General features: G+C 39.8%; 1 long non-coding RNA gene across 1 annotated transcript in view; it reads right to left on the minus strand.

Annotated features, from left to right (window-relative positions):
• LOC141425568 (uncharacterized) overlaps positions 1-21,638 on the minus strand; it is a 70,600-nt gene extending 48,962 nt beyond the window's left edge. The window contains exon 1 of the long non-coding RNA XR_012450544.1: positions 21,072-21,638. This is a non-coding gene — a long non-coding RNA (uncharacterized lncRNA). The remainder of the gene's footprint in view (positions 1-21,071) is intronic.

Genomic DNA, 21,638 nt, shown 5'->3' on the forward strand with positions numbered 1-21,638 from the left:
TTATTTCCATGAACGTACAGTAATATTGCCCATATTTAGGAAACAAAAACTCTCTCAGCCTCCACTTTGTTTTCTGCTTCTCTTCAAAGCAAAATTGTCTCTATTTACCATCTCTACTAGTACTTTTATTTTTTAATCTTAAATTCTCTCTTTAGTCTACCTTCACCAAGCTTCCTACCCCATCACCCAAAGACAACTGGTCTCCTCAAGATTACTGATGGTCTCTAATGTTTGCCAACCCTAAGCATCCCTGCTCTGGTCTGTTCTCACGTGGACTGGACAGCATTCCACTCGATAAGAATCACCTCCTTCACGAGGTTTTCATGATACTCCTTTGTCATGGCATTCCTTCTACTCTGCTTCCTCCTTCCCCATCACCTTGACTGTGTCTGTCATGTTCTCTCTCTACAAATATTGAGGGAAAGGAAAGTGCCATGATCAGATACGGTTTGTCCTCCAAAAGTTCATGTGCTGGAAGCTTTGACCAAGTGTGGCAATGTTGAGAAGTAGTGGAAGGTGGTTAGGTCATGGGGGCACCACCCTCATGAATAAATTAATGATGGTCTTAACAGAGCAAATCAGTGCTCAAGAGAACAGGTTGATGTAAAGGAAGGTCATGCTACTGCTTGGTCCCTTCTGCACAAAGCCAGTTCCTTTTCTAGTTCTCTACCATTCTGTGATGTAGCCAGGACCCTCAGCAGAACAGTGGTGCCATTCTCTTGAATGTTCAGAACTGTTAGCTAAACGAACCTCTTTATAAACACACAGCTTCAAGTTTTCTGTTAGAACAGCACAAAACTGGCTAGCACAGAGAGTGAAGCAGGAAAAGAGAGAAAGGAAATGCAATGTGGCATTGCAGAACTGGCTTCCTCTTGGGTCAAGCATGACTGGTTGCTTCACTTCCAAAGACCTTCCTCAAGAACCACATGAATGACTGCATCTCAGGACTGGCCAACCAAAGGGAGAAGTAGGGGGAAGAATTTAGTCACTGGTTCCCATTCTCTATTGACCATAGGTTTACTCCATGGGATGTTAATTCATCCTCACTTTACAGTTACTTCTAAATAGGTACTGACCAGGTCTCTGTCTTCCATAAGAAATCCCCCAAAGAGGAACATGACAGACGTGTGTCAAGCTGGACTTTATCAGGTTGCACCCACAGAAAGTCAGTAGGAACCAGCACAAAAGCAGAACAAATCAGAGAGGCTGCTTCGTCAGCAGAATCTGAGCGTACCTGGAAGAGTTCCTAAGACATGTCTAATACAACAACCCGTCCTCTCTGCACAACTCCAGACTTGCCTACTTGACATTTCCACAGGAATGGCTAACAGGTGCGTGAAGCTTAACATGGCCATAAGAGAGTGTTCTTCCTTCGCCCCTCCACAATGTCCCTCTATTTCTTCCCTGTCTTGGTCAATAACATCTTAATCTAACTAGTTGCTAAGGCAAAACATGAAGAGTTCCTGTTTGTTCCTCTCATTTGCTCACCCGACTCATCTATCAGAATGTCCTGTTAACTCCAGCTACAAACTAGATCCCAAATCCATCCACTTCTCCCTGTCAACACTAAACCAACCTAGCCCCTCCATCACCACAGCTAAGGCGACCTACCTAGCCTTCTGCTATTTACCTCACCACAATGAAGTCTCCACACAGCTTCAGCCAGAATGATGTTTTTCAATTTTTTTCATTATGTAAAAATTTAAAACATATACAAAAAGTAGAAAGAATAGCAAATTAAACTCCCATTTACCTACCATTAAGTATCCAATTACGACCAAACTTTCTTCTCTTTCCTTTTCCCCCCAGTCTCCAGAGGTATCCCAGGCTGGCTTTAAACACTTGCCTCAGCCTCCCGATTACTGAGATTGCAGGCATGATGCACCTGGCTCTTGCTTCATATCCATTTCTAATTTTGTGGTAAATCACAGATATCATACCATTTGGTCTACAAATTATATGATTTTGCCTAAGTTTGCATCTCTTAAAGTTAAATACTTTAAGAGAGTCAGTCTAGCAAGCACAAGGCCCTGAGTTCAAACCCCAGTGCTGAAAAAAAAAATCAAAGAGCAATGAAAATGGTAAAAATAACATTGCAAAGTAGTCTCTTTTAAAAGTAAAGCAAGTCAAGTCACTTCTTTTTTGAAAACCTTCCAATAGCTTGCAATCATGCTTTTAATAACGCCAAACTCATTAAGACCTGACCTCACATGGTAAATTTCTGTTACCATTCCCACCTTCCCCTGTTCCAGCCACCCTGGCCTTCTTCCTGTTCCTCAGATGCTCCCAGCTCACTCCCTCTGGGGAGCCCTTGCTCTGGTTGTTCTCTCTGCCTAGAAGACTCATCACTGTCACCTTCCTGTGCTTGGCTCCTTCTCATCATTCAGATCTCAGCTTACATGAAGACACCTCCTACTGCCAGCTCAAGTAGTCATCCAGCCCTTACCACACTACACTATTCCAACTCTCTCCTTAGTCCTTTGCCTGTGATATTTCTGGTGTGCACCGAATAGTTTTATATTTATTGTCAAGTGGGATTATTAATAGCACCTCATTCATTTTCAAAAGTGGACATAGGGCTGGGGGTATTTTTCAGTGGTAGAGCACTTTCCTAGCATTCATGAGACCCTGGGTTTGATCCCCAGCCACACACACACACACACACACACATACTCAAAGTGTGGGCAACAAATTTTATGGTCACTCCACTTACAAGAATTTCAGTTTGGTTTGTTTGACTTTGACTGGCTTATGGCTTATCTCTGTTTATGAGAATATAAGGTATTAGCAGGAAGGCTCTTGTGTGAGTAGTTCTCCAGTCTCCACGGAAGCGAAGGCGCTTGATGAATATCTAAGGAAAGAAGGAGGGGAGGTCTTGGCCTTGATCTTCCCAGGTCCTGGTTTCAACCATCTTTTGTCCTCTCCCTGTACTAGGTTTCCATAATCTTCCAAAAAAATTCCTGCTTTCTTAACATAGAATTATTTCCTGTGGCTTATAATCAAGCAATATTTTTCTTTGTTTGTGGTGCTGGGGATCAAATCCAGGGCCTCACACATCTAGGCAAGTCCTCTACCAACTGAGCCATATCCCAAGCCCTAACCAAGCAATTCTTGACAGTTGGTGATTCCTTTTAAGAATTTGTTCATTTTCTCCTTCATATTAAGCTTTACTTCTATTGAATTGTTTTCTGTATTAAAAAAGAAAACTATTACTGCAGCCATCCTTGTAAATCAAGAAAAATCAAAAAAGAAAAAGACTTTTTCTTAACCATAAGCCATGGAGAAGTCAGGAATTGCAAGCAAGTAATCCAAATAAAGGACCACAATAAATATCAGTGACAATTGCCATGAAGTTTCAGAGACCAAACAGACAATGCATCTCATAGGTCATAAGGAATGTATAAGGAAACTGAGGAGAACTTGAAAACTCTGGAAAACTGAGGACAATATTGCATTTATAAAATAAGAATAAAAATTTATACAAAAGATAGGCTGGGGGCATTGCTCAAGTGATAGAGCACCCACCTAACAGGCACAAGGACCTGAATTCAAATCCTAGAACCACAAAAAAAATCAGTGGAAAAGAAAAAAATTAAAACAGAGGACCAAAAAGAGTTCTTGGGAAATTACAAATAAAATTGGAAATTCAATAAAAGATAAAGTAGCAGTTCATACACTGATCAATCCTGTCCCCTTCCCTCCACTTGGCATTAATCATCTGTGTTCCTAACTCATTTACCTTCCATGTCCCATACCCTGGGCTGCATTGGAAGGTTCTTGACACTAGAGACATTGGTATATGAGACTGGAAAATGTCCAATGAGAGAAGGAACAAATGAGTGATAGCTGAAGGGGAACCCCAATACCATGCTTTAGTCAGTCTCCTTGGCTCAGTTTCCAGAGCTTCAGCCCAGACACACTCTTCCCCCACTGGGCATGGAGAGGATACCTGGCAAAGTTTGTAAGTCCATGAAGACAGGCATGAAATTCCACAGACTGGTTATGTGTCCAGGTCCTGCTAGAAAGCTTCCAAAGAACCAAGGGTCATGTCTTCCAGAGCATCTACTGACTTGCGATCTTGTTACCACTAGCCAAAAGGAGACTAGAGTTTATGAATGGTCCTTGTCAATGTTGGTCTGGGCAAATGTGGTATGAAATAATAAATAATGAAATCAATTAAATTTATGATGATAATTAAATGTATGTATATACATTTATATTTTAGTTATGTATGTATAAATACCTATGCATATATAACTGAAATATAAATCAAATGATAAAAATGGACTATATGAGCCAGCCACATGGTGTGCACCCAGCTACTTAGGAGGCTGAGGCAGGAGAGTCACTGGAGTCCAGAAGTTTAAAACCAGCCAAGGAAACAGAGCAAGAGCTCGTCTCAAAGCATAAAAACGAAACAAAAATGGATAATATGAAAGAAAAGATAAACTATTTAAAGGCTCAACCCAGGATGTCAAACATCTGGTTGGAGGTTTTCTCTGTTAGTTTTACTGAGACTGTGACCAAATATCTAACAAGAACAATTTAAGGGAAGAAGGCCCTACTTTAGCTCATGGTTTCAAAGAGTCAGTCCAGGTTGCTTGGCTCCATGAGCTTAAGCAGAATCTCATGGAGGTGGGAATGTAAGGTGGAGGAGCTTCTTCATCTCATGACAGACAGGAAACAGAAAATGAAGAAGGAGTAGGAACCAGATATCACCTTCAAAGGCACACCCCCAAGTGACCTACTTCCTCCAGCTAGGCCCCAGATCCTAAGGTTTCCAGAACCTCCCCAAATAGAACCCCTGGCCAAGGGCAGGCATTCAACACATGAGCCTGTGGGGAACATGGTATATGCAAACCATAACAGAGTTCCTGAAAGAGAAAACAAAAAAGACAAAATAATCATATAAACAATGCAAACAATTTTCTGAGTTTGAAGAACATAAATCTTCAGATTGAGAGAATTTTGTTCAGGAAAAAAAAAATGACCAAAAAGTATCATCATGAAATTCCATAAAGAGAAGAAACCTAATCCTTACCTTATACCAAACACCAAAATTGATGCCAGGTTGATTAAAGTTTTAAAAGTGAAAGTCAAAACATATATATTTTTAATATGGAAATGTCCCAATGACACCCCCTGTATAACTATCATATACTAATAAAAACATTTTAAAATGTGAACTAATATCTTTACTTGAGATAGAGAGTTATTTTTTAAATAAGATACCAGATGCACAACTTACAAAGAAAAATATGACACATATCACTACATGTGTTTAAATCTTCTATGTCATCAGAGGAGGCCACTCAAGGGCTGCCTACTCACTCACTTATTCTTCTGTTCTTTCCTTAAACCCACAGCCCAGCTGCATTTCTCAGTCTCACCTACAAGGTGTGACCATGGGACTGTGTAACTGGCCAGTGAAATCCAGTCATTTGGGAGAAGGTATGGTACCCTCCATCACTTTAAGAATGTTTGGGTAGCAGTATTTTGGGTATGTCTCAGGGCTCAAGACATAAGAAGCTCTCACTGTGGGTCCCACATGGAAGCAGGTGCAACAGAGAATTGGTACCCACTTGTGGCTAAGGACACCACTCTGTAACCTTACAGCTCTGCCAGAGTCTAGCCAAGCAACATAAACAAGTTACTTTATCTCTCTGTGCCTCTTTTAAGATGGCTGTTTCACTATCTAGTGAGGTCCCTGATACACAGTTAGGCACTCAATAACATTTCGAACAAACGAATGAAGAAAGAAAAGAAAGTGACAGCGAAAATCTACATACATAGTCTCAAATAATCAGAACAGACCTGAGTCTTTTCAAGTTGTTCCACCATTGTTTTCAGCATTTCTCAGATTTATTTATAACCTCCTGGTAGCTGAGTGGCTCAAATAGTATAGCACCTGTCTAGCAAATGTGAGGTACTGAGTTCAAGCCCCAGTACCCCCAAAATGTATACATATATAATAGATAAATATATGTATAAATCTTATATATAATAATTACAATCACCTGGTAACATTTTCAAAGCACCAAAAGTGGAATTCCAACCCAAATCAGAAACTGTGGGATGAGAAGCAAGCACTCACCATCCATCAGCGTTCATGTCTTTTCAAATCCAGGTGGCAACTGGGGATGAAGTGCAGTGTAGAGCATGGGCATGGAGCACCAGGCTGAGTGTCACTGCTTCCTTCATTCTGAGTTGACTCCTTTCCAATTCCCCACAATAGTTCTGAACTTCTGTCTTCAGGTCTCCAAAGCTATTCCTCACCTCCACATTCTCATCAAGTGCCCAGAACCCATCGTCTTCACTCCATCGGATTCTTTTCCCCGCTCTTTCCATTTCAGGAGAACACTGGTATCCTCAGACTCACTCTGTCTTCGTCCTGAAACTCCCCATTTTGCTGTTATTGTATTGTTGCTATCAAGGCAGTGACATTCCTGTTCACTCTCCAACTAGACAATAAACTCCACAGAAGCAAGGCCATTCATCTTTGCAGTCCTACTGTGCTGCCTCAGTAATCAGAGAAGAAAACTCAATGCTCAGCTCAGTACGTGATAGGTGCTTTGTGTGTGTGTGTGTGTGTGTGTGTGTGTGTGTGTGTGTGTGTGTGTGTGCGCTGATGGGAACTGAACCAAGGGCCTCACAAGCATTCTGCCACTGAGCTACATCCCTAGTCTGTAGGTGTTTCTTAAATGTCATTGAATGGATAGGTACGACCTTTACCTAGACCTTCAAGAATCCATCAGAATCAAAAAAAAAAGAGAGGGCATTTTGTAACAGATTCAGAAAGTAAAAAATAAGATATGGCACCTAGAATACTAGCATTTTAATGTTCCTAGAACTTTCTAGAAATGATCAATCATAAATTCAATAACACATATGCATCATGACTGCTTCTCATGGTTACAAACCAAATATGACTTTCAAAGTGTTTTCTCAAGTATGAAAGTTAGCATAAGTGAGAGAGTGCTGCTAAGGGAAAAAAGAGAATTCGAAAGAGAGAAAGTTAAGTTCACAAAAATCATCTTTATTTTTCAATGAGGAGATAAACCTGCAGCTTCCTTAGCAATTCACTTGTTCTCTCTTGTTCCTCAGTGTCCACAGCTATCAAATAGAGACGATAATAGCATCTTCCCCACAGAGCTATTGCAATAATTCAATGGGCTAATAAATATGAAAAACTTACAACAGTGCCTGGCATATAGTAAACACTAAAAGTAGTTAGTTTTAAGTATTATTTTCTCCAAAATGCTGCTGTTTACGGTCCTCAATCAGGAAAGAAAAAGAAGAATGAGTTGGGGAAAAAAGGAGGACATAGCAGGTACCAGGCACTGTTCATACACCATCTGATTTGAATCCATAGTTTTGTAAAACTATGATGTGTGTAACACTGTGCCCATTTTATAGAGGAGGACCTACAGGCTCCAAACCATATGGCTATTCAGTGCACTTCAGGCACACTTTCATTCTACAACAACACAAGTGTTTTTCCCTTTAGAGAAAACCTGTGTTTCCCAAACTATTAATTCCATGGTCACAATCTGATTTATAGTGTGCCAAAGTCTTCAAAGCTGTTCACTCATACAAAATAGCACCATAATCAAACTGTCAAAGACTGCTGTTAAATCACCTTTCTTTCCCCTCACTGCCAGGGAAACTGATTAGAGATCTTCTAACTTTTTTCCTAGGTGACATCTTCCAAGCCTTTAATCACTGCCCTTCCTTCTACAGTCCTAAACCTCAGAGTGGTCCAGGACAGGATGACTTGGAAATGCCCATCATTCCATATGTCCTGCCTGCTCTCCTTGTTCCTTTTTGTTCCTTTTATTTTAGAAACCCTGGTAAATATTGGCAGAGATTTGTCTCATTTTGTTAGTTTTCTCCAAGAAGCAACTTGCCATTATTGGTAACTTTTATCTTTGTTTTCTATTTTACTGATGGCTTCTTCTTTTTTTTTTTTGGCAGCACTGGGGTTTGAACTCAGGACCTCACACTTGTACTGGGCAAGCACTCTTGCCTCTTGAGCCACTCTGCCAGACGTGTGTGTGTGTGTGTGTGTGTGTGTGTGTGTGTGTGTGTGAGAGAGAGAGAGAGAGAGAGAGAGAGTGTGTGTGTGATGGGTTTTTTTGAAATAAGGTCTCAAGAACTATTTTCCTGGTTTGAACAGAAATACTCGTGATCTCTTCGTCTGAGTAGCTAGGATTACAGGCGTAAGCCACCATTCTATGATTCTTGACAGGTGCACACAATACGTAGCACTTGCAGATGAAGAGCATTTCAAGTTCCCTTACCACCCTTCATGGTCAGTTCCTTCCCTCACCTTCAGCCCCTGACAATTACCATATGTTTTCTGTCTTACCAGTTTGCCTTTTGTCACATAAATGGAATTGTGTGATATAAATCTGGATTCTTTGGCATAGCACAATGTCTATACAGACATATCGTTGCATATACCAGAAATTAGCTCTTTTTTATCACTCAGTGAAGTCCCATTGTTTGGATGGACTAGTTTGCTCTCCATTTACCAGTTGAAGGATATTGGGGCTGAAGGCAACTTGCACTTATGGATAAAGCTGCTATAAACACTTGTATGCAGGCTTTTGTGTGAACTTAAGTTTTCTGTTTGCTTGGGCAAACACTAAGTGTGGTATTCCTGGGTCATGTGGCAAGTATATTTCAGCTTTATAAGAAACCGCCAAACTATGCACATAGGAATAATAAATAAATAAATAAATAAAAAGAAACTGCCAAACTATTTCCTTTTTTATTTGTTTGTTTCATTTTTGTTAGCATATATTCATTGTACAGGGGGGATTCATTGTGACAATTCCAAATAGCCTTACATTATACATTGATTATATGGACCCCTCCATCTCCCCCAACCCTGCTACCCCTTCACCATCCCACTTAAAGCAATTACAAGAGGTTTTATCATTCTGTTTCCTATATGTATATGAAGCCCATCAACCATGTTCCTTCACCTTAATCTCCTTCATTCACCTTTCCTGTTCCCACAAGTACACACACACACACACACACACACACACACACACACTGTACTTATTTTACAGTCCCATCTTTCGTTATTAATTCCAAAGTCAATATTTAAAGGGTTTCTCAGTGTAACCCAGCTGTGAATATGCTTCACTTTCCCTTACCACATCCCTTCCTCCCCCATTATTCAACAGCTTTCATATATAGCATTATGTCCTCTACCTGCACAGATGTGATGTGTTTCAATATTGTTGACTCTCTATCGTTCTCTTTTCCTTTCCTTCCTTCCCCAAGTTCCATAGAGTAAGTCCATTATTACAAACATGTTCTATATATAAATGTGTATATGATCATGTTTGTTTTTGTGTAAACTACCTTTTGGGTCTATCTTCTACATATGAGAGAAAACATATGGCCTTTGACTTTCTGAATCTGTCTTTCCTCACTTAACATGATGTCCTCCAGTTCCATGTATTTACATGAAAATGACATAATTTCATTCTCCCTTATGGCTGAATAAAACTCCATTGTGTGTACATACATATATTTACATATACATATATCACATCTTTTAATCATTGGATCATATGTCGGGTATATTTTTAGATTTTTAAGGAATCTCCATACTGCTTTCCATAGTGGTTGTACTAATTTACATTCCACCAACAGTGTACATGAGTTCCTGTTTCTCCATATTCTCACCAGCATTTGTTGTTTTTGTTCTTGAAGATGGCCACTCTAAGTGGGGTGAGATGAAATTTTAGTGTAGTTTTGATTTGCATTTCTTTTATGGCCAGGGAAGTTGAACACTTCATATATTTATTGGCATTTGTACCCCTTCTTTTGAAAATTTTCTATTTAATTAGTGTGCCCATTTCTTCACTGGATTGTTGACTCTTTGGGAATCTCCTTATTGACTCTGGTTATTTGTCCCGTATCAGATGAACAGTTGGCAATCTGCGGGCAGTCTCTTAAGTCTAGTAACTGTTTCTTTTGCTGTGCAGAAGCTTTCTAGTTTGATGTGGTCCCATTTGTTCATTCTTTCTATTAATTCATGAGCCCTTGGAGTTCTGCTTAGGAAGCTATTCCCTACGCTTATATATTCCAGTGTATTTCCTACTAGCTGTTTCAAAATTTTGGACCTTATTATTTTGTGTTCCATCAGGAATGAACGGGTCCCAAGTTTACTGCATCCTTATTGCTCCTGGCACTGTCAGATTGGGCTTTTTTTTTTCTTTTAGCCATTACATTATGTATGTGGTGACATAATAGTGTGACTTTGATTTGCACTTCCCCAATGATGTTGAGCATCTTTTCATGTATTTATTAAGTATTTTTAAAATATTTTGTAGGGTTTTTTTCAAGTTGTTTTCCTATTCTTTAATGGGTCTGTATGTGTGTTCAATTTTGAGTGTTGAACATTTTTTATATATTCTGAATATGCGATTTAAGTCCTAAATTTCCTGCTTGCTTTTTTATCCTCCCCGGACCTACATCTGACATTTCTAAGGTAAGACTAGAGTTGGTCCTTGGCCTAGAATCAGTGTCACAAGAGAGGAAGGGGCTCAGATATCTATGGAAGAAGTGAGGAAAGGCCTTCATTGTCCAGTAACCCAAAGTTTTCAACAGTTCACAGTCTGTAGTTAGCAGGAAAAAAGAAACAAAACAACACAGCAGTCCTGTAAGAGCAAGTCAAACTAATGAAGGAGAAGTTAGTTTGGCAGCTGCTTCATTCTGAGACAGACCCAGAGGTGCCATTTTCACCCCACCCTTTTTTTTGGGATGAGGACTCCAATACTCCCCTCATCTCCAGCTCCATCAAAACCGATCTGATTAGGTAGACAATGGAGCCTAAGCAGAGAGGAAGGAGAGGTAGGATCTTCAGAGGACGGGATGCAGGGCAATGGGGGGATGCCCTGGTGCCCATGAGGGACTTAGTATGGACTGAGCCATAGCTTTCTATGCTCATCTGGGCTCCCCACGTGCGTCTGAACAATGGAAAGGTTGTTAGGTGGGAAAGGCTTAGAGAAGGAACTCTCTTCAGGAAGAAGCATTGCTTCTCAAGGAGCAGGAAGGCATGGTCGCAAATCTCTTCACAGAAGATTGTCAATATCTATATTCCACATCAAAGAAGGGGGCAAAGATGAAAGTTTATGCTGATAAACTGTAGCATCTACCTTCTAGACATGAAGGACAAAGTCAGAAAGAGAATAGACCCAACTCCCTACCTGTTTCCACTACACTACCCCTTTTATGAAAGATATATGTATGTATTTATCTGTATTATATGTTATACTTATATAAACTATAATTTGTATATAATTTATTGTTATGCAAAGGATATAATTATATGTTATATAAATTGTAATTGTATAATTTACATATGGGTATATTTATATATGTAATTCAATCACTGTGTTTAACTCAAATTAAGTTATTCAAAATAATCCTAGAATTTCTGAGAATGTGTTATGGTTTTGAAGTATCAAGCATCTAAGAAATGAAAAAAAGACAACTTCAAGTTGCCCAACCTTTCTATGGGGAACATAAGTAGTCAGTCTATTTTCACTTCCTTTTTGTAATGTCAAAATAGTATGACACCTGCAAGGCAGAAGGGTGAATTCCTGTTAGCACAGATGATGCTAAATTACTTGTGTCCTTGTAAACCCCTAAATGTCTTGATCTCCATAGCTTTTCTGCTGACATCTAGACTTTGGAGTATTTCCTTAATGATCAGTATTTACACAGGACTGCTCCACATTCTGGCTCTCTGCATAAGATGACTGGTTAGGAAAGCACATCATTGTGGGTCATCAGTTATAACGAGAAGTAGATTACCCAGGGGCATGCCATCGAAAGATCTGCCAAAGGTACAGGTGACAAAGTCTTCATCAGTCATTACTGATATACATACCGTCCTCCTCGGTGGATCATCTGAACATGGCTCTCAGAGCTAAATCTGTACTCTAATTGCAACATCAGTTATGGGCCTGCTCGGTGATGAGAGGGACGGAGATATGAGGATGTTCTCAGGCAAAGCTATTTATACACGCCACATAGTTCTTAGTTATCTTGCAGGGAGGAGATGAGAAGAGGTGGAAAGTTGACATGACTGAAAATTGACTCTACCCACTGCTTTCTGTATCATTCAGATGAAAAAGAAAATTCTGGATGCTTCTTTTCTAAGAGAAAAAGGTTTAAAAAAAAAAACCTGAAATCCTGTGAGAGCACTGCCTCCCCAGTTGCCAACTGGTATTTCACTGCTAATAGTGCTTTTTATTATGTGTGTCTTATAGACATTCAAGACTTCAGGAAACTAAAGAAAAAAAAATTCAAGTTTAATAAGACCCGAATTTTAACAAGCAGTCTTGGTAGGATCTCTTTTTATCCTTAAAGGTAGAAAGAAGTCACCAATTAAAAAATTGATCTGTTATTTCAGAAGTTTGGTCAATAAAAAATCCAGACATTGATCCATAAAAACCTCTTAGAGGATGTGGTGGTGCACCCTTGCATTCTCAGCTACTCAGAAGATTGCAGTTCAAGGCCAGTCCCAACAAAAGCATGAGACCCTATCTGAAAAAAAATGGAAGCAAAAGGACAGGGGCATGGCGCAAGTGGTAGAGCACTTGCCTAGCAAGCTAAACGCACTGAGTTCAGTCTGCAGTACTGTTAAAAAAATATTTTCAAATCAATCTGAAACATGACGTACAATTACTAATTATATACTCATAAACTGACATGCTATATGCCAGGAGATTCAAAACATGGTGCAGAAGAGCTTCAAATAAAAGGTACATTTGGGGAAAATAGCAATAATAATAACTGCATCTAGTCTGTGCTGGGCGTGGTGGCACATGCTTGTAATCCTGACATTCACGAGGCTGAGGAAAGAGAGTCGTGAATTCCAGGCCAACCAAGGCTACATAGCAAGACCCTATTTCAAAGAACCTGTCTCCAAAAAAAAAACCAACAATACAATATTGAATAAGTAGGTTACATTTCACCCATAAGATGGATATTCTGCAATCTTTAACAGTATTTTATTTAAAAAGATATGACATGAAAATATGTGTACAATATATTGAGAGAAAGGTTACGAAACAATAAATTATAGTACAGCTCTGTTTCACAGCTTAAAATGCATTAAATATGCTTATGCCTAGAAAGTAATCTGGATGAATTTGACAAAAAGTGGGTGGTATTACATGGGATTGCAGATAATTTTCATCTTATTTGTATGGGCTTACATTTTTATTGTCCTACAATTAACCTTCATTACATGTATTTCTTAGGAATAAAAATTGAGTTTTGGATTGGTTTTGGTTTTTTGGTTTTTGATACAAAGTCTTGCTATATAACCCAGGCTGACCTGCAACTTGCAATCCCTCTTGCCTCAGCCTCCCCAGTGCTGAGAATGCAGGTGTGCACCTCCATACCCCGCTGGAGTTTTCATTTTATTTTGGGTTTCTATTATAGTTAATGTAACTATTCACGGCTGTGATTGGGACTTAGGGCTTCGTTCTTTGCTATCTCATTTGACGCTGCTTAGATCACACAGAGAAAAGTTAAGCTATGATGTGTATGGTCGTGAAACACAACAGACTACACTAATGAGCATGCGTCTTAACACACAAGGCAGGGGCACTTTCTCAGTTGCCACACTAGGGTTTACTAATGAGTGTTCACCATCGAAGGCCGGATTGTCCCAAGGCTGGTTATACTGTAACGATTCTTCTACAGATCCTGTTCCCCTCCTATCTATGGTAACGAGATTTCTGTGGGAATTCTTATGCAGACTCGACAGGCTGCTGGAGAGCAATGGTGAGAAAACACAAGTGAACATTCTAATGCAAAGTGTTATTTTACAGTAGCTGGCTGTGAAATCCTATTTTTATAAAATCATTGTCTCCCTCAAAAAATTAAAAACAGGAGCACCATACAATTCAGCAAATCCAATCCATATCCAAAAGAATCAAAAACAGAGTCTTGAACAGATATTTTACACCCATGTTCAGAGTAGCATTATTCACAGAGCAAAAAGGTGGAAGCAACCCAAGTGTCCATCAATGGATGGATGGGTGGGTAAACAAACTATCCATTCTTAAAATAGCCAGTCTTGGCAGAGTGTGGTTGTGGGTGAAGTCAGCTTTGGGAGAACATTTCTGGCTTCTCAACTGAGTTCTTGGTACCAGCTCCCTGTTTTCAGCATGGAAGATACTTGACATCAACTCCCTGGACCCTGCAAAGCTATTTCAGTGCCCTAAGATGGGAATCTTCAGATCAGGGCCCACAGGTTTCCTTATGATCTTATCAAGTACAAAAAGCTCCCTCAGGCCAAAATTGGTCATCATATCTCAAGCTGTGACAACAAGAGTTGTACTGAGCAGAATGGGGTCAACCAAACCCGGGACCTTTGATAAAAGACTGCTGAGAGCATATGGCAGCATGCTCCTTGTGGTGAAGACTAGGATGAAAATATATGGGAACAGACTAGCAACCCAGTTGTCTGGGGCACAGCACTTCTATGGCATCAATAGCCCTTCAAGTGACATAGTTATGGAGTATCAGAGTAACCTGGCTTCAAGCCTGCATGTTCCCAAGTCTCTGCCAGATGTTCTGCTATAGAAATGTCCAGGAACTAAATATCTTACTGGATCCTAGAAGGTTCTTGCATACTCCTACTACCCAAGAGTTTTTCCATTTATTCTTTTCTTTATTTAATTACAGAACAGTAAAGTGTGATTTTCAGCCAGTCTTTAAAAAGAAGGATATTCTGACACATGTTACGTCATGACTGAATCTCAAGAGCATTATAAGCCAGCCACCAAAGGACAAATTCTCTGATTCCATTAGTGTGAGGTACCTAGTCACAGACAGGAAGTACAGTGATGGTCACCAGGGGATGGGAAAGGGAAAAGTGGGGAATTCATGTCTAACGAAATTTCAGTTTTGCAAGATGAGAAAGTTCTGAAGGTGAAGGCTGCCCAGCATCAGGACTGCCCTGAGCACCACTGAACTATATACTTAAAGGTTATCAGTATATTTTATGTCATATGCCAACTTTTTAAAAAACAACATAAATTGAGAAACCATTGCTGCAGAGATCATTTTTCACTTATGTTGTCTTCCGTTTCCAAGGCCCCTGGCCTAGCTCAGGCCTTCCTCCTGACCATCTCAGTTATTGCCATGGCTTCAGAATTTGGCCATCCCATTCTCCCTCAAACTCATTCCCATCCCTGGCTGTAGGATTGTTTTTCTATTATTCTTTCATTTTAAAATTTTAATATACAGAAAATAATATAGTAATCACCTAGTTACCCACCCCCAGACTTTTCATTTTACAGGTCATGTCTTCTTTGTATCCTATGCGGACCCTATTTATTTCCTTCTCCAGTGGTAAGAACTATTCTAAAGTTAGCATGTATCATTCGGTCCATATTTTTATGCTTTTACAATACACACATGCAAATAGATTTATGTGTGTGTGGAGAGATCCAATTAATTTATCTCAATGGCTCTATAGTATTCATATGTTATTGTATAGCACCATTTATACATTGTGCTGTACAAATAGCACCATAACTTATTGATCTCTTTCTTAACTAATGGTCATTTAGTTAACTTTCATTTTTTTTAATAAACAATGAATAATCCTTCCAGATATCTGAGTTTCTCTAAGGTCTACACTGGGAAAGGCAATTTTGCTGGATCTCAGATCAATGAGGAATACTTGATTCTACAAGAGAAAACCTGGCTTCCTCTAAGTGTAGAGGAAGAAGTGGATAGAGATGGTTTGAGGGCAAAGATCACAGTGCCTCTGTCAACCTTTTGACCTTCCACTCATTATCTCAACATGGCTGCAAAAGTTCCAAACACCACTTCCTCAGACCACATTCAGAATTAGGCAGTAGGGAAGGTGCATGAACCCATCCAACAGAGATCTTACTTCTCAAAGGTTAGAAATGAGTCATGTAACCACACTATCTTTCTTTCTTAGCCACACAAGAAAGACAGGCAAAATAAGTACTTGGGTTTTTCCAGCCTCTTTACTGGGAAGTGGAGAAGAGAGCTATTCTTTGGGTGGCCAATCAATCAGCTGTCACATAACCAAGTTTACTAGATATTGTGAAATTGCTCATTCAAAATGGTGGAACAAATTTACGTACCCACAAGCAATGTGTGAATTCCCACATTGTCAGACTTTTCATTCTTTGCCAATCTGAAAGGTTTGAATTTGTATCTCACTGTTGTGCTAATTTGCATTTCTCTAATTATTAGTGAAATACAGCATCTTTTACATGTTATTAATCATTTGACATTCCTATTCTACACATTCTTTGTCTATTTTTCCTTGCATTTGTATTCCTTCTTCTTTTGTGTAAGGAGTTGGTTTTTGAAAAATATATTCAGTTTTATGAGCTTCAAATACCTTCTTCCAATGTAAACTGGTGTGGATTGGACAGGGGAGGTGAGTCAGTCTGCTGCCACACCCACCTTGGTAGAAAGAGAGAGAGATTCTTTCCGATGCAATTTTCACATCAACTTTGACTCTCACCTTGCAGTCACCTTGAATTCCAAAGACAGGACTAATGGATGAACATCTTGTGACAAGAGTCCAATCTATCTTTCCCCTAGGCTCCAACAACTTTCTGTAGTACAAGGCTCTTCCTGACCAACCAGACCGTACCTTGACCACCTTTTGACCAGGGCTATTCCATTATTATGCATAGCTCTTGCCTCTGCCCCAGTTCTTCCTCTATTTAGCTTAAAATTGATGTCTGTATCCCAAAGATGGACTGAAGTGCTTACTTTGCTTCTTCTGCAGCATGCCCATGCTGTGTAATAAATCTGCTCTCTGCCCTTCTCCACTGCTCATTTCTTTATTTGGTGTATTGGGACGAGTGGTTGGACCTGACATGGTGAAACAACCCAGAGCTGGGCATCTGGCCTAGAACCCCAGTTGCTCAGTCGGGCAGGACCAAGGCCGGGGTGACAACTGCCCTGGGAAAGGTGAGGGAGCTCAAACTTCAGGAAAGCTCTTTATTTTTGCTGTGGTAAGTCTTTTGGCTGTTCTCATGGGAAGGTAAATACAGACAGATTTTTGAACAACTTGGAAACTGTCCATAACTTCGTGGGGTTTTATGGAGTTCTCATTATACAAGCTTGATTGATTATATCATTGGCCAATGGTGGTCACCTCAATCTTCAGCCCTTATCCCCTCCCAGAGGTCACACTTGGGTGGTAGAGCTGAAAGTTCCAAGCCTGCCAGCCCCTATTTTAAGGCTATGCATGAGCCCCTAGCCATCAGCCATCTCACTAGCCTCCAAAAAGCACATCATTTCTGAGAATTCCTGCATTTTAGAAGCTATATGCCAGAAAGTGGGACAGAGAACAAACATCTATTTCTCACTGTGTCAAACCCACTTAACATTTTAAAAGGCCTCAACTGGTGATTTTCCAAAGGAGGGAGGAGAGTGGAGTGGATGGAGGAGCATCATTCTAAATACAATTCCTCAGGCTGGTATTACAAGTCCTCACTATTTATTTTTAAATAACTATGGACAAGAAAAGGAAACAAATACCCCAGAGACTACAAATTCACATAAACTTGTCTGGCAGAGTTTTGAGTGGTTTCCTTGGTAGAAAGCTATTCTCACCATCCAGAGCAGTGACACACGAATGCTGTGACATGCCCCCAGTAACCCAGGAAGGCCTGAGCAGATGACCTAGCTGAGAAGGATCCAGTGTTTATACCCAAGACTTCTTTTTTCTAAAGACAGAAATAGCTGGGATAGCAGGGTGGGGAGGGAGGCCTGCAGGGATGTTGTGACAAATGCTAGGGAGTTAAAGAGGACAGGGCCCCCACCACAATTCAGCCAGGTTAAACTAAAGGAGACCAGGTGAGATACTAAGTGCCAGGGCAAATAAGACAAAATGTCCTCCAATGTCAGGGAATGAAGTCAGCCTTCAGATATCCCTGGAAAAAGTATAGGCTGTTCCAAGCCACTGAACAAACCTGGTCTCCCTAGGAAGCAATCAGATGTAGAGTCCACACCTGTCCATGGGCTCACTTTCTGTGGTTTCAGTTGTTCACAGTCAACCTTGGTCCAAAAATATCACATGGAAAATTCCAGAAATAAACCATTCATAAGTTTTAAATGATTTTTATTATAATACATTGATGTAATTATGCAATTTTATTATTAGCTATTTTTATTTACCTCTTACTATTCCTAATTTACAAATTAAATTTATTAATTATACATTATTATAGCATTATATTATAATATTATTTATTATATTGATTATATAAGTATAAGAAAAACATAGTATATATAGGGTTCAGTGCTATCTGCAGTTTCAAGCATTTCCTGGAAGTCTTGTAATGTGTCCCCTGTAGAAGGGGATGAAGGAGCTTCTGTACATATCTGTAATAGTCCATGAGTTAAAAAAAAATGCAGCCCCCTTTTTTTTCCCTTTTGGTACTTGGGATTGAACCTAGGGCTTTGTACATTGTAGACAAGCACTCTACAACTGAGATATGCCCTTTACGTTTAGCCCCCATGTTTTTTCTTTTTCCAGAAGGAACTACCACAGCAGTGGACTGACAACTTCACACTCAGCCTAGTTGATTGGCATCAGGGGAGTGGCCCCATCTGTTCTATGGAGGACTTCCAACTCTGACCTGAGATTTCTCTGCTTCCTACTAGGTCAATCCAATATGGTGCTCATGCCTTGCCTTGCAGTCTCCCAATGAAAAGAAAGAAAAGGATTGTATGTAAGTTATACCTCAATGGAGTTGATTTTTTTTTAATGAAAAGAAAAAAGGAAGGGAGGGAGGGAAGAAAGAGAGAAAAAAAGGAAGGGAGGAAGAGAGGGAGGTAGAGAGGGAGGGAGGAAAGAAGGAAACAGAAAGAGCAGGAATGTAGCTAACAAGTAGAGTGCTTGCCTAATATGCATGAGGTCCTAGATTTAATCCTCAGCATTACAAAGAAAAGAAAAGAAGAGAGGAGAGGATAAGGAGAGGAGTGGAGAGAAGAAGAGAGGAGAGGAGGGGAAGAAAAGGAAGGAAAGATGGGGAGAAGGGAAGGGAACTGGATTTGTGAGCCTCAATGTTCTGGCAGGAAAGATGCTAGCAGATGAGCTTACCTTACCCTCAAGACAATCCTCTAGTGACATATTATTCATTTTGCTACAGAAAACCAAGGCTTATGTAGTCTAACCCAACCTGCAATGTTCAAAAAAAACCTGTGTGCTCCACAATCCAGATGTTTAAACTTTATGCTGTATTCTCTCGCAATGAGATAATGAAAGTGCTCTAATACTGTTTGCCATAAGAGTTCAATAAATATTGGCTACTCTTGCTGTTCTTTTATTTACAGACATTCCTATTCTAGCCAAAGTGATTAGCATAATAACAGCAATACAATAATTTATCAAAGCATATTCCCTAGATTTAGGTAGTAAGTGATGGCCAGTGTCCAAAATGGCTATCAATGATCCCTACTTCCTGGTATACCCTGTATACCACATTGTATCAGGATCAATCAGTATGATTGATAGAATGTCACTCTTGAGGTTAAATTATAATATATTGTGCCTTTTGCCTTTTTCTCTCTCAAATCCCTCACCCTGGGATAAGCTGGCTGCCATGCTGTGAATAGCCTTATGGAAAGCCCCCATAGCAAAAAACTGAGGCCATCTGCCAATAGCATGTGAATGAGCTATCTTCAAAGGGGTCGTCTCCCAGTCAAGCCTTCAGATGATAACAGCCCAAGCTAACACCATGACAGCAACCTTGTGAGAGATCTGAGTCACTCAGCTACACCTGAAATGTAATATAATGCTTGGGTGATTGGTGGCATTTCTTATTTTGTATTTATAAAGTAAGAAACATATTAAAGACATACCTACTTTAAGTAAATGGAGAGCAGTCCACATCAATGCATTCTCCCTAATGGTCATTACCAAGAAATTCACTACTTCTAGAAGGCTGTAAATAGCCTTAGGACAAATAATAGCCTACCTCATCATTTCATGGTTGTCATCTATCCTTGCTCCAAAATGCCCTAAAATCCAACAACAACAACAACAACAAAATGGATGCCACTCATACTACCTGTCTCCAAATGAAAGCATTCTCAAGAGGAGCTTTGCAGTTCTGGATGCCATGAGGTTCATCTGTGTACACTGACACAATATACATTCCAAGCGTGGGGGGCTGGAGGAAGCCTTGGCATTGCACAGCAATGAGGGAGTTATAGAATCAGCACACACAAAACATCCTCCGGTTATATCATCCTACACACTAGCCTGGCAGAAACAACTAAAATAAAGTAGATGAGCACTCAACATACATGTAATAAATTCAAGAATTAAGGGCAACCAACACACACACACTCACCTGACTCTCTTCAGTGCATTAACATAACTTTACTGTCTTCATTAGTGTAACTTGATTATCTAGGAGGCTCTTGTCCAGACAAATAATTGTTCATTACAGGGATATCCCCTAAAGACCCTTCAACTCTTCAAGAAGTATCATTAGTTAATACCCTAACAATCTTCAAAGCTCTCACCTCAAAATCTTTTCCTTGCTGTTTTCAATCCCACACTGTTGTATCATTATCCTTACTCAATCTTCATCGAACCTATGATCAGGCTGTGCTCTGCTCCAAAATTACTCCATATTATACCAAACAATGGCTTTCAGGCCATGCTTTGGCCTGAGTGACTCCATTTTATTAGATAGCAGTTTGCTCCATTTTGAGTACAAATGCTGAGGCAAAATGACTCTGTGCCTTGTTAATGCAGGTAAACAACCACCACCTGTCCATCATAAACCATGGGAAAGACTAATAAATAACTAATTTACATAAATGAAAGATTACCACCTATGAACTTACCAAATTAAATCAAGTACACATCAACATTATGAATATATCAAACTCATATCAGAAATACAGACCCACAAACATATCAAATACATCAGACCCAAGAATACAACCCCTCACCTCTACATATAAAAGGAGGGACACCTGACACTGGTATGGAGGCACACACTGACCTGTCATCAGACCTGTCCATCTGGTGCACGTGTCAAGGATCAAGAGGTGAACACCAGACTCTGTCCCCAGGTCTTCAGCTCAGTTCAACTCCCCTTGTTGATGTGACCAATCCAAATTTTTTGTGCATCCAGATCAGTAAGCCTAAAAGCAGTTCTGTCTTTCTGTAGCAGTGATACACCTTGAGTCAGATCTGATTGGACACCACATGGGCCTCACAGCTCTGTGACTGGGTTCCTTATGCTGATATCTTATCTAACCACCGCAGTGACTCTTTTTACATCTATATTGCTCTCTGCTCTTGCCTTCATGGTCTTTTTAATCCCTACAGACACTTCAACCCTTTCTTAGTAATCTTATCACTTCTATATTACTGTGACATGCTATATGTGATCTGAAAGTTAGTATTAGTAATTAAGATCAGAATAAAATAAACTGCCAATTGGCTCATGGTTATCAAGCAAAGTCAGTAGTACTTGGCAAATTGATGCCAATAAAATTGACATAGCTCATGAAATTATTGTTATTCAAATAAATTCTGACATTGTGGAAAGACACAAGCATGTCAG

Source organism: Castor canadensis, chromosome 8 (genome assembly GCF_047511655.1).
Source record: "Castor canadensis chromosome 8, mCasCan1.hap1v2, whole genome shotgun sequence".
Classification (NCBI taxonomy): domain Eukaryota; kingdom Metazoa; phylum Chordata; class Mammalia; order Rodentia; family Castoridae; genus Castor; species Castor canadensis.